This window comes from Mustela erminea, chromosome 17, assembly GCF_009829155.1.
Source record: "Mustela erminea isolate mMusErm1 chromosome 17, mMusErm1.Pri, whole genome shotgun sequence".
Classification (NCBI taxonomy): domain Eukaryota; kingdom Metazoa; phylum Chordata; class Mammalia; order Carnivora; family Mustelidae; genus Mustela; species Mustela erminea.
The window spans coordinates 36604837-36617169 of NC_045630.1; the positions used below are offsets into that span (position 1 = coordinate 36604837).

A 12333-nucleotide genomic window follows, 5' to 3' on the forward strand; every position below is an offset into this window, starting at 1 on the left:
GGAGAGAATGAAGGAGTGATCCTACAGGTCAGTGGTACCCTGATGCAGGGGACACTGATAGGAATGACTCCTAATAGCATGGTGTCCTCATTCCTCCCCAAGCTGGAACAGCTATTCCCCTGAGCACAGAAAGTGCCCCCAAAATCAGGGAATATAAAACACTCATACACTGCCTACTTTATAACAAGAAAAGCCTGAAAACTCTCACTTAATATCTTGCTAAGAATAGCTCAAATTCCTATACCACGCTGAAACTCTGCTGTGTTGGTGAATGTCACTTAACAAGCAAAATTCTTACAGGGGAGACAGAAGGTTATTTTCAGCCATTTCTCATCTGTTGAATAAAACAACAGCTCCCACGCCACGGTACCCCATTATCCATGCAGTCTGTGCTACCTCATTTCAACCACTGTTTTAATAGCACCACAGATAAAAGCACAGCAATTTCCACAGGCAATTACCTCTGCAAATGAATCAAGAAGGTCAGACACAGGTTGGAAAGGTCTCCAAATAATCTGCTGCTTTCACTTATTTTGTGCTTGCTGTGTTCCTGATTGCAAGGAGACAAACACTTAGTTACAGTTATACCTGGCTGAAAAGGTAGACTGGCTTGCGGCTTTCCCAACCCGGGTCTTGCTTGATGTCATAATGAGAGCCCTAAGTTTATATTTTGCCAATATGAGTCATCAAAGAGAATCTAATTAACAAATCCATTTAAAATACATAGTTTTTTTCTAAAACCATTTAAACAGGTATGTTAACCTTAACTGGGCTCATTTTCTGATAGTAGTTATAATTCCTGAAGAAAGCTCAAAATTTGGTTTTTCTTCTACATCTCAAAACAACTACAAAAAAGAACAGAATTTTTTTTTCAAAAGGCACTAGTATCACCATGGTGAATTAAATTGGAACAGCGCAATGATTGCAAAAAATCTTTTAAAGAAATACCTCTTCTAGTAATAGTTAATAGAAACAAATTAAAATCACTTTCTTCCCTGTTGACCACTCTGATCTGGACACTTCAGCATCTCGTGATTTTCCTCCGTGAATGACCTGCAGTCTTCATTTTTCAAAGGCAGCTCTGGAATCACATGGTTGCTAGGTGACACTGTAGGTCAGAGTGCCTCTCTCTACATTGACTCCAAAGTACTAATTACCCTGAAGTATTGTGCCCCACCAGGCTTTCTACTAAACAGGCTGCCAAGGACTAGAGAGAATTGGTAACTCTCACACTGGACAGAGATTTCCTTCTTTCATGAGTTTGTGGTTCTCATCCAGACTCTGCTGTCTAATAGCTGTAAGCTGAGTGACTTCACCCCTTTGTGCTCAGGAGGCCCAAATACTTGTTGAAAAAGGGAATAAGAACAGTAATAATCACAACTGGATTGTATACAGCTTTTAGGGTGTACAAATCACTGTCCCAATCATTTTGCATACATGATTTATCTTCATGATAGATACTATTATTATCTTCCTTCTACTGATGCATCTGAGTCAAGAATGTTTAAGTGATGTGCCCAAAGTCACACAGCTTAAATGACAGATGGGGGATTTACACACTGGCAGGCCGACTTGGAAACCTGTTCCAGCACAGCACCAGACACCGCTCTTAAGCCCAAGTCTGCTGTGGACCAGCTACTGCTCCCAGGCCTCAAATACACTGACTTGTCTAAATCTCTTAACAGCCCTAGGAGGAAGGAGCTATTGGGAGCCTTATTTGTAGATAGGCCACAGAGAGGTTAAGTAACTTGGCTAAGGTCACACAGCTAGTAAATATAGCGCTGGATTCAAACTCATCCCATGCCTTGACATTTATACCAGGGTTTCTCAGCCTCAGCCCCATTGATATTTTGGGCCAACTCATTCCTTGCTGCAGGAAACTATTTTTTTATGCTAAGATTTTATTTACAAGCCTTCTTTGTTGTACAGAAAATAAAAATGCTGTTATAGTCTTGATGTAACTAGCAGCCACTGATGGCTGACTCACTGACCACGATGACCCCTGCTCAGCAAGTCTTATAGGAGAACCTAACAGGACATGCAGTTTTGTTGGGGTGATATCCCCATGCTGATGGTGGATTTTGAAGACAGACCAAATGGAGGAAGGCACAATGTCACAGGAACTATTCTTTGGCTCTTTGGGTGGGTGGGGTCCTGTGGTTGGTATTATCGATACCCTTTATTACTATTATTACCTGTATAACTATTACTATTTAAACTGCTACCTGTGAGCAGTCCAGCCAATATGAAGCAGTTCTTTTTTTTTTTTCCAAAGATTTATTTATTTATTTATTAGACAGAGAGAGATCACAAGCAGGCAGAGAGGCAGGCAGAGAGAAAGAGAGGAGGAAGCAGGCTCCCTGCCGAGCAGAGAGCCCGATGCGGGACTCGATCCCAGGACCCCGAGATCATGACCTGAGCCACCCAGGCGCCCTGGAGCAGTTCTTTTTTTGCAGGTCATTTTGGTCTTAATTATCTTCTCCTTCATTATCATTTTTTCTTTTCCTCTCTTACCTTCCCACTTTCTTTTTTTTCTTCCTCTTCTTCGTCCTCATCCCCTTCTCTTCCTCACCTTCTCCATCATGTCCAAATCCTTCTTCCTCCCCACTGACTTCACCTTCGTCGCTCTCCGCCCCCCCATTTACACCTTCTTCTTCCTTTCCATCTTCATCGTTATCAAACTCCTCCTCCTCCTCACCGTCCTCATCCTCCGCGTGTTCTCCTTAGCAGGGCTCTTCTTCATGCTCACCATTCACCTGGGCATCTGAACCAGGGGCTTCTTGATTCTCTCGATCCTAGCCAGGGGAAGACGGTCCTCCCTCGTCATTCAGACTAGTAAGCCCACAGTTAAACAGGTTCGGGGTTTTCAGACATTCCCACTTTTTCAAAGGTTCCAAGGTGCTGATATTTTGCAGTAGAATGCACTGACGTTCGGATGGGTGAGATTTGAAAGGTTTTCTCCTAACACGTCCAGACCTCCAAAGATGCTACTGTCACTGAGCTCAAGCTTTTTCAATTTAGGTAGCTGGGGGTGATGTGAAACTGAAATCAAGCTGCATTTATGAAACTGAGCAACTCTAAGTTCACAAATTCAGTGTTGAGCCTGCAATGTTCCCATTATCTGGATCTGCAGTTGTCCGGACAAGTTTTCCAGCAGCTTAGGGTGTCAGACGCCTCGGCTCCAGGTTCCTCTCCACATCCATGGTTCCCTCTTCCCCACTCTTCAAACTTCACTTTCCGCTGAAGGGCAGAGGGGTGACAGGCATCTGGACCTGCGCGGGGAGGGCCCTCGGACAGTCCCCAGCGGCAGGCAACGGAGCGGAGCCCCTGAGCTACATGACTCCAGGGAGCGGAGGGAATCTGAAGAGCAAAGGGGGCTGCAGCGCCGGGCTGGTCTCACTACCGCCGCCTCCGGCCGCGGGCCGCATTGCGCTGGGATGTCTAGGGCAGCTCTGTGGGACTTGGCTGGCTGCTGCCTTCCCTTGAATAAAACCTGCCCAATGAGGAAGTAGGACAAGAAAAAGGACTGCATGGGATCTAAAATCCCTCTGATCTTCAAGAAAGTACTATGATTATGCATTATGATTATGAAATTAGATAGAAAAACTGAGGTGGATGATCATATACCAGGTCTATTCATGATGACAAAAACTTGGCCCTTCTCACCTTCCCAGAGACACAAAGACAATTTTCAGCCTAATGGTGATGTCCATAATTGACTTTAAGGACTTCTCATAAACCCAGATACCTGTCTCCTGCAAAGATTTTGATCAGGTGAGATAACTTTCCTGCCATAACCCACACCATGAGTCTCTCTCTGCTGCTTTCCTTCCACGAACTCGGACACATCACAGCAGTGAGAGCCCTGGAGTCACACTGACGGAAGGGCTAAATAGTAACTCTGCTACTTACTCGCTGTGTGACTTTGGGCAAAGCACTTGATCCCTCTGAGCTCCATTTTCCCCATCTGTACAAAGAGGGGATAATACCATGCTTGGTGAGGATTAAACATGATGACATAGATGAAGTGCTCTACACAGTACATGCTCAACACATGTCAGTTGTTGCTATATTAGTTTTATTCAAGATCCAACTCAAAACAACACATAACTCTTCCAAAAGCCTCCCAGAACCATCACATCTAACTACCCCCCCACTTCTGCTCCTCACTGTGACTCCTGTGTGAAACCAACAATCCTCAGATGGGTCCTGCCCGCCTGGAACCATCATGACCACGTGTCTCAATCAGGGGGTGTATTAGAATCATCGAAATAGCTTTTTTTAAAGAAAATTATATTCTCCTCGGTTTTCTTAGACTTAGGGGTGATGTGGGGTGAGAAGAGGGTGAACAAGTAGATTTTTTAAAATTCCCCATGATTCTTATAGGCATCATTATCTCATCCCCATCTGTGAGTCTCTAAATTATCCGCAAGTAACCACTGGATGCCTTGTTTTAAAAAAGTCTGGTTATGTTCAACTATTCTAAAAATGTTTAAGGAAAAGAATATGATGCCTTTAGGAAACAGATTATAAAAGAAAAGTTTTAGCTGAGAAGCACTTAATGCTAACTGGGTACTTATAATTTAAAAAAATAAAAGAGGGGGTGTAGTTAATTGAAGAAACTAGTAACTTTTGAACTTTTTACTAGTTAAGAATAAATAATCATAGGCTAGGTTCAGATTTTACAGAGATCAGGAAAAAATTGCAGCCTTGACTTTTTTTTCCCTCTTTTCTCACTTGAAAGAAGAAAGATTAAGAAATAGTATGTAGACGGGCGCCTGGGTGGCTCAGTGGGTTAAGCCACTGCCTTCGGCTCAGGTCATGATCTCAGAGTCCTGGGATCGAGTCCCACATCGGGCTCTCTGCTCGGCAGGGAGCCTGCTTCCTCCTCTCTTTCTCTCTGCCTGCCTCTCTGCCTGCTTGTGATCTCTGTCTGTCAAATAAATAAATAAAATCTTAAAAAAAAAAGAAAAAGTATGTAAAGAAAAAGATAAATTTAGTCCTTGAAATTAGCAAGGTCAATATTATTCATGAAGAGAGATGCCTAAGGGGGGCTGGCCAAATGTCAGGAGGAGGAAACAGAGCCTTTACCAGGGTTTTGAACAGCTAAGACTTGAGTGTCTGCCATGACACTTTGGACAAGCCAAAGGCCCTTGGCTTCCTGCCCTGAATCACTAGGGCTACAAGATAGTCAAGGTTACCCTGAGGGGAGAGAGAAAAATAAAAAGTAAGCTAAGCAGAGGTGGATGCATTGAGTTTAAGGAGGAGAAAAACCAATATTCAACTTGTATCGATAACATATATACATATCTTGATAAATTAGTCTAAAAAATAGCAATCAGAAATTATTGGATTCTATTCTTCTGTGGACAGTATTGTTGTTAACAGAAAAGGCCCAAGTGATCAATTCCTGCAGATTTCTGATTCAGTTTCACCACACTATTACCACTGAACAGTAGAGTTCATGGTAGCTATCAGGGACTGTAAGAACAGTGCTCATAAAAACATAATCAGACTTGGGATAAGCAGAAAAAAACATCCCCAGAGAATTCTCCTGGAGAGTCAACACTGAGGATAGAAGGAAGTATGTGGGAAGGTGTCCCAGACAATATAAATAACATCTCCAAAGGTGCAGAAGGCAGGGATGAGGATAATGTGGTCTAGGGGAAAGGTGAGGTTATTTAGCTGTGATTTAAGTACATGGACATAAAGTCTGCGTTTAACTGATGCATTTGGGGAAGTGAGCAAAGAAAGCCCTCCTGCATGAGAAGATGCCAGAACTTAGTCTTAAATTATACTGGTAAATGAGGGAATGAGAGTAAATGAAAAAATCTGGGCAAAGGTAATGGTTGAATGGTTGAGATAACAAGTCTTGTCTGAGGAACCGCAAGTCTCTCAGCATAGCTAGCTGGTTCCTATAAGTCAAGGTTAGTGGTGGGATGACCCTACGAGAGGAAGCTGGCATGTGACAAGACCCATATCATGAAAGGCATTCTTGGGTTTTATTCTATAGGCAGTGCAGCTCCTTATTTTCTCCACCCTCAGGCCAGCACAGACATAGCAACTTCAATTATCCAAGATGCAGAATTTGCTCTGCTCACAGGTTCCAGGAGAAGGGTCAGAGCAGCCCACCAACTGGGTTGCTCATTCTGAGAGCTGGCTTAAGGCCAAGGGAGACACCAATCATCTCAACATTTATGAGTGATCCACTGGTACCACCATACCTTTCAAACTGCTAATTTGGTCTGCCAAGATGGGGCACCATATTGATACAATAGTTCTGATACGAAATGTTGGCTAGCAAAAGTCCTCAAATTGTCATAGTTTCTGTAGCTTTTGAAATAGTTTCCAACTTAATTCAGCACAGAGGGAGGGGTTTCAGAAGGATGTTTGCACTGAGTGAGGTCTACAGTCTACACATGTAAGTGGAAGACCAGAAATAGACTCTCATTCGGTATATACACAGGGTCAGAGATGCTGAGTCTGTGACAGCCCTCTATTTCCCTTCTAAAGCTTAGATTTCAGCTCCACTCCAACAGGCTTTTCTGAGCCAACCAAGCTTCTGGATGCCTCCCCAAAACTAAAAGGAGGGAGGCAGAGCCCCTGAAAAGTGCCAGGCTTGGTTGGCCCTGGGAAGGTCACTGTGACATTGCCATCAACAGAAGGAGGAAAAAGGAAGTTCTGAGGGGCCAACAGTTATAGAAAGAGCAGATAAATAGCCTCTACTCTGCCCTGAGAGGCATGACTGAAACCTGAGATGCTCCCCAGTGGGGCTCTCTGGGGTTCTCTGGGGGAGAAAACAGGACAGCCTCCGAGGGGAAGGAGTATTTTACCTCTGACATTTAGAAGTGCCAGCTCATGCTGTTAACAGAAATGGTCCAACTTTCAGTAGATATTTTAGTATCAACTAATATCACCTACATTCTCCACTAACAATACATTATTAGAGTGGACCACTCCCTCCCCCTTCTTGCACTCGCGTCGGTCCTGCTCCTCCCTGGTCTCTGGTGACAGCAGAGAGGCTGGGGTGTCAGAATGATAAAAGTGAGCTCCATTTGGCACATGCTTGTTTAAGCAGCAGTGGTATATGCTCTGCTTGCGGAGGAACTAACTGCTGGTCACATGCCCTCTTTGGAACCAAAAAGAGTTCAGCTCTTAATGCGGAAATGAATGGGTTTTCAGATAATCACCTCAGTCTAATGACCAAACTTGATCTCTTTATTGATTCATTTATTCCACAAACATCTATCGAGCGTGTCTCTTGTGTTAGGCATGGTGCTAGTGCTGAGGTACAATGTCTGATGAGACCAACATCTATATGCATGGACAAATGAGACATGGTGTGGTCAGGTACAATCTAGATGTGGGGGTAGGGATGGGCAGGCTGTGCAGCATGCCCTGAGAACACTTTTGAAGGATAAACAGAGTTGGGGGTGTGGCAATGGAGTGGAAAAGGAAGACTCCCAAGCCAAAGCAACTAACCCAACCCTGGAGCATGGAGTATGGATAGGGGGGCGGGGGTAGGGAGAGAGGAGGTTGGACAGGTGTGCAGGGGCTGAGCTTGAAGCCCTATGTCAGGCTAAGACACTTGGATTTGCACGAACAAGACTTGCTCGCCAAAACCCTAGCATGTGCTCTGAACCAGTGGACATTTTCAGAGCTTCATTAAATATAATGAGGGTATGGTCACTGCCCTTTGCTGAAGAATTTACACATACTTGGTTATTTCCACCACTGAAGTCTTAGTGCTTTGGTTAAATCCTCACGGAGTGGGGCGCCTGGGTGGCTCAGTGGGTTAAGCCTCTGCCTTCAGCTGAAGTCATGATCTCAGGATCCTGGGATCGAGTCCCACATCGGGCTCTCTGCTCAGCAGGAAGCCTGATTCCCCCTTCTCTCTCTGCCTGCCTCTCTGCCTGCTTGTGGTCTCTGTCTGTCAAATCAATCAATCAATCAATCAATCAATTCTCACAGAGTCATGAAGTCACTGCAAATAAATTGGCCAGTCTGTGGAAACATGGACTGAATGCCTGACTTCCTAACTACCAGCTCTCCTTCGCTTTTTCTTCTAAATCCTATCACGCAGGCTCAACATTTCGGTATCATTTCTGTACATCCTTTCTCGTTCTTGTTATCCCCTTGTCCATTTTCCCCCTTCCATTCCTTCTGCTCTTTCTGGAACGCAGAGCAATCCCTTCTCGGAGGACCTGAGCCCTCGTCCTCTCTCCAGTCCCTCCCAAGCCACCTCAAATCTTGCTTTGACACAGCGGCAGCCAAGTTTTAAAGACATTCTTTGGATGGTAGCATTCCTGGCTCCAAATTTCAGAGGTTCCCACGTGAACTCAGCAACTGGCCCACCCTCCTGAGGAACGTGCTCAGGCCTGTGGCTCCAGCATGCCTACACACAATTGTCTTCCACTACTCATGCTTGCGCAGCTATGCCTTGGAACCCCATTCTTTGCATGCACCCCAGATTTGGGACTGGTTCCACCGACATGCAACCCATGCCGTCCCGTGACCTCTGCCTTTGGAAGGTCCCACGCCTAGGTGAATGCTCTGCTGCCCTGTCTCAAAATTCTTATTGGTTTGTGAACAGAGGGTCTAGCAAATATTTGCCTTTCACACTGGGTGCCACAAATACGTTGTCAATGTTGCCTGCTTCACATCAGCCCCATCTTTATTCATGGTCTTCTCCCCACAGTAAGGACCTTAACTGCCCACTTCTGCCTGAACCCAACCCCTCTGTCAAGGTCCAGTTCAAATGCTATCAAGTCCTCGTCAGCCCATGCCTAAAGCAGGCTCTCCTCTGGGCTCCGCCCACCCAGCACTTCCCTTTTACTTCTGTTTTAGCATATGTCACATATAACTCATGATGTAGCTGTCTGCAAATGTGCCTCCTCGCCCTCACCACAGGGAAGGCAAGCTTCCCTAAGGATGGGGGTGGCAGGTATATTCTTTCCCATCTGTTGCTCCTCAGTGCCTGGCACAGAGTAAACACCCAATGCATTATTGATGAAATGAATTTTCCTCTCCAGAATAATCCAGTGATTTCTTGGACACCGGGGCCTCTTCTTTCCATGAGCGGCTCCCATCCCCGCCTGGTTCTATGGGTGGTACCCATAGTAACGTTTGGCCCTCTCAGGAACGATGGTAATGGGAGAATGGGCACCAGGCAGTCACTTACTTGAGGAGAACAAAATGATTCTGTAACTAGTCATACCCATGAAGAGCAGTCTGAGTAAAAAGGAGGGGAAAAAAACAAAAAAAATAAAAACAAAAACAAAAACCAACCCAACTTTGAAAGTTCATAGGCCAGCAAAATTTTCCACAAAAGGGACTCGATCCCTGGTTGTGCATAAAACTGTTCCTGAAGTGACTAGTATGCCCAAGTGGCTTCCTGAGGTTGAAGACTTCCACCAAAAGAGCAACCAACAGAACACAGCTTAAATGTGTTCCCCTAAGGACCATGTCGCATTAAGAAAAGGCCCAAATATGACATGCACTCTCTTGACATTTTTCTTACAACACATCTTAACCCAGAATTGTCTTTTTTTGTTTAAAAGCCTTCTGACACTCTCATTACTGGAGAACAGAGTCCAAACACCTCAGTAAAAAATAGCTAACATTTATTGAGTGCTTTCTTTATGCCAAGTACTAGCTCAAGAATTTTACAGAGTTTATTTCATTGAATCCTAGCAGACCTAGATAACAGGCACACTTCAATCCCTATTTTAAATATCTGAGCTCTTCTGGTGCGTGACGAGTTACGGAATGAGTTCATTAAGCTATGAAGATCTTCCACAAGTCAACACTTTCCATCAAAGAATACAAAAAACCGTATTCATTAATATCCCTGTCAGTTGCATCATACAGTCTTTAATATTAGAAACTGTCACATTTCTGATGGCCATTACTGGTTTGCCATAATTCTAATTTTTGCTGGAAAGCTTGAATTTCCTAATTGGCAGCAAATACTGTTAGTCGTTTTCCTTGATGTGATGGGCTCACCCCACTGATTTTCATGAAAATGTCTGCCAAATACCCACGTCTGAAAAGCCATGCTTTGTGTGTCATTTTTTCTTTCGAGTAAAAATGGTGGTGAAACCAGTGAGAAAGGAGACCCTATTTCAGCTTGGAATCCAACTGCACAAATATTTTTTGTTGGAACAACCATATTTCAATATGCAGAGGTGTTTTATGTATGCTTCCTGTTCTGTCACACAGAATATTAAAATATATACTCAAGGGATAAATTTACCAAATTTAACTATTCTTATCACTTCATCAGGGGCATTTTTCAGTAAAATTGGATTTTTTTTTTTACAAGTGCCTGAAAGTGAAGAATAAAATGACAACTAATACAGTTTGGGACAACAATACTTTGGGACAGTCTGGATTCCTGCTGAGATGCTGGTTATTTACACACCATTGTTTTTGTACCATCAGTGCATATTATAAACACAGTGGAACAGGCAAATAATGTCTTTGCATTATTATGTAACTACTTATAGCCTTGCAACCTCCTTGAGAAGGTCTTGGGAAGTCCCATAAGGTTCTTTGGGAACCAAAGATCCTGCTTTGAGAACCGTTGCCCTTTACACACCTCTTTAGAGTCAATTTGAAGGTTACTTCCCTGAAGAATCTTACCATTTCCCCTCCTTCTGAGCTACTACTGTAATTTGCACAAACATCTGGCATAGTACTTATAACATTTTATGAGGCATAGTTAATTACATTGTCTTTCTCCCTACAACTGTAAGTTTCTCTAGGCAGAAACTATGTCTTATTTATCTCTGAATAACAAGGCCTTAACAGTGCCAAGCACATAGTAATTGTTGATAAATGCTGTTCAGTGAATGAAGAACTTTTACAGTAGATTGTGTTTTCTAAAGATGGTTATGACACTATGTCCCATCACACTTACTCTTCTATATTCTTGCCACATACTCATCCATAGGTTTGTTCCCTCCCCTTTAACCTGGTTGGCTTTTGTGACTGCACCAACCTTTGGAGCACAGTAGAAAAGATGCCATGTGACTTTTAAGGCTAGGTCTTTAAAGGGCCATGCATTTCTGCCTTCATATCTGGGGACAGTCCCACTTGGAACACAGCCATTATGAGGAGAAATTCCAAACAGTCTTGGAGAGGCCTACATGGAAAGCAAACTGGGTCCCTGGCTCAAAGCCAAAGCTGGGTTCCTAGCCTCCATCCAGGAAACCAATTTGCTACCCATGTGAGTGAACCTTCCTAAAAAAGAATCATCCAGTGTCCAGTGGAGCTGAGCCTACTGACCACATGTGAGACAAAAATGAGCCACCATGATGAACAACTGACCAGCTACAGATTTTTGAGCTAAATTAAAAAAAAAACGCTACTGCTTTAAATCACTACATTTTGGGGTAATCTGTTATTTTTTTAAACAATTTTATTTATTTATTTTACAGAGAGAGAGGGAACACAAGCAGGGGGAGAGGGAGACAAAGAAGCAGGCTTCCTGCTGAGTGGGGAGCCTGGTGTGGAGCTTGATCCCAGGATCCTGGGATCATGACCTTAGCCGAAGGCAGACCCTTAACAACTAAGCCACCCAGGTGCTCCTGGGGTAATCCGTTATGCAGAAACAGATATCCCATACACCTGGTATGTGAATTATCCTCCTTACCAAACTGTCAGGTCAGAGAAGACAGTAACTATGACATACTTATTCCAGTATTCCCTCCCACATCTAGCACAGGGCTGTATACATTGTAAGGGCTCAAAATGTATGTATTGACCTGAAGTCAGCACTTGTTTCAGTCTAATCATGGATCCTATGCAGGACACGGTTAGATTATTACCATACCCGTTAGGAAATGACATGAAACCCTGGTGTCCCTATTTTTCCCCCCATGAATTAGATAGACTACAGAAGGATTTTAAACAGGCATTACCAGACCAATGTCTTCCTACCTACCTCCTGGCCAGCTCAGATGAGAAGTATGAGGTAGCAAGTTGGGAAGTCAGATGAGGGAGGCCAGAGAAGACAAGGCAGATGGAGACAATGCTGGCATGTATTTACTTTTATAACTTGCTATTTTTGTGATTGGTTCCATTTGTAAGCAAACTTGTTTATTTGTGGCTTAACACTATAAGTTAAATTAAGAAAGCAAAAACTGTAGTATATATTTTTAGCTCTAATTTAGAACTGTAAAAGCAATTTCATGGGACTTGTTTGTTTTAAGACAAGATGTACTTCAACTGAGCCCATCGGTAGAAGTGAACTGGATAATGGCAGTGGAAATGATTCCAAAGAAATGGAGACCAAGGAGTTCATGCTAGTTTTATTTGGAAGTACAATTC

At 43.6% G+C, this 12333-nt stretch overlaps 1 protein-coding gene and 1 pseudogene across 1 annotated transcript in view; both read right to left on the reverse strand.

Annotated features, from left to right (window-relative positions):
- The window catches only part of KCNH1 (potassium voltage-gated channel subfamily H member 1), a 368462-nt gene that overhangs the window by 131080 nt on the left and 225049 nt on the right, over positions 1-12333 (reverse strand). The window lies entirely within an intron of this gene.
- Positions 2469-3203, reverse strand: LOC116575751 (annotated as a pseudogene).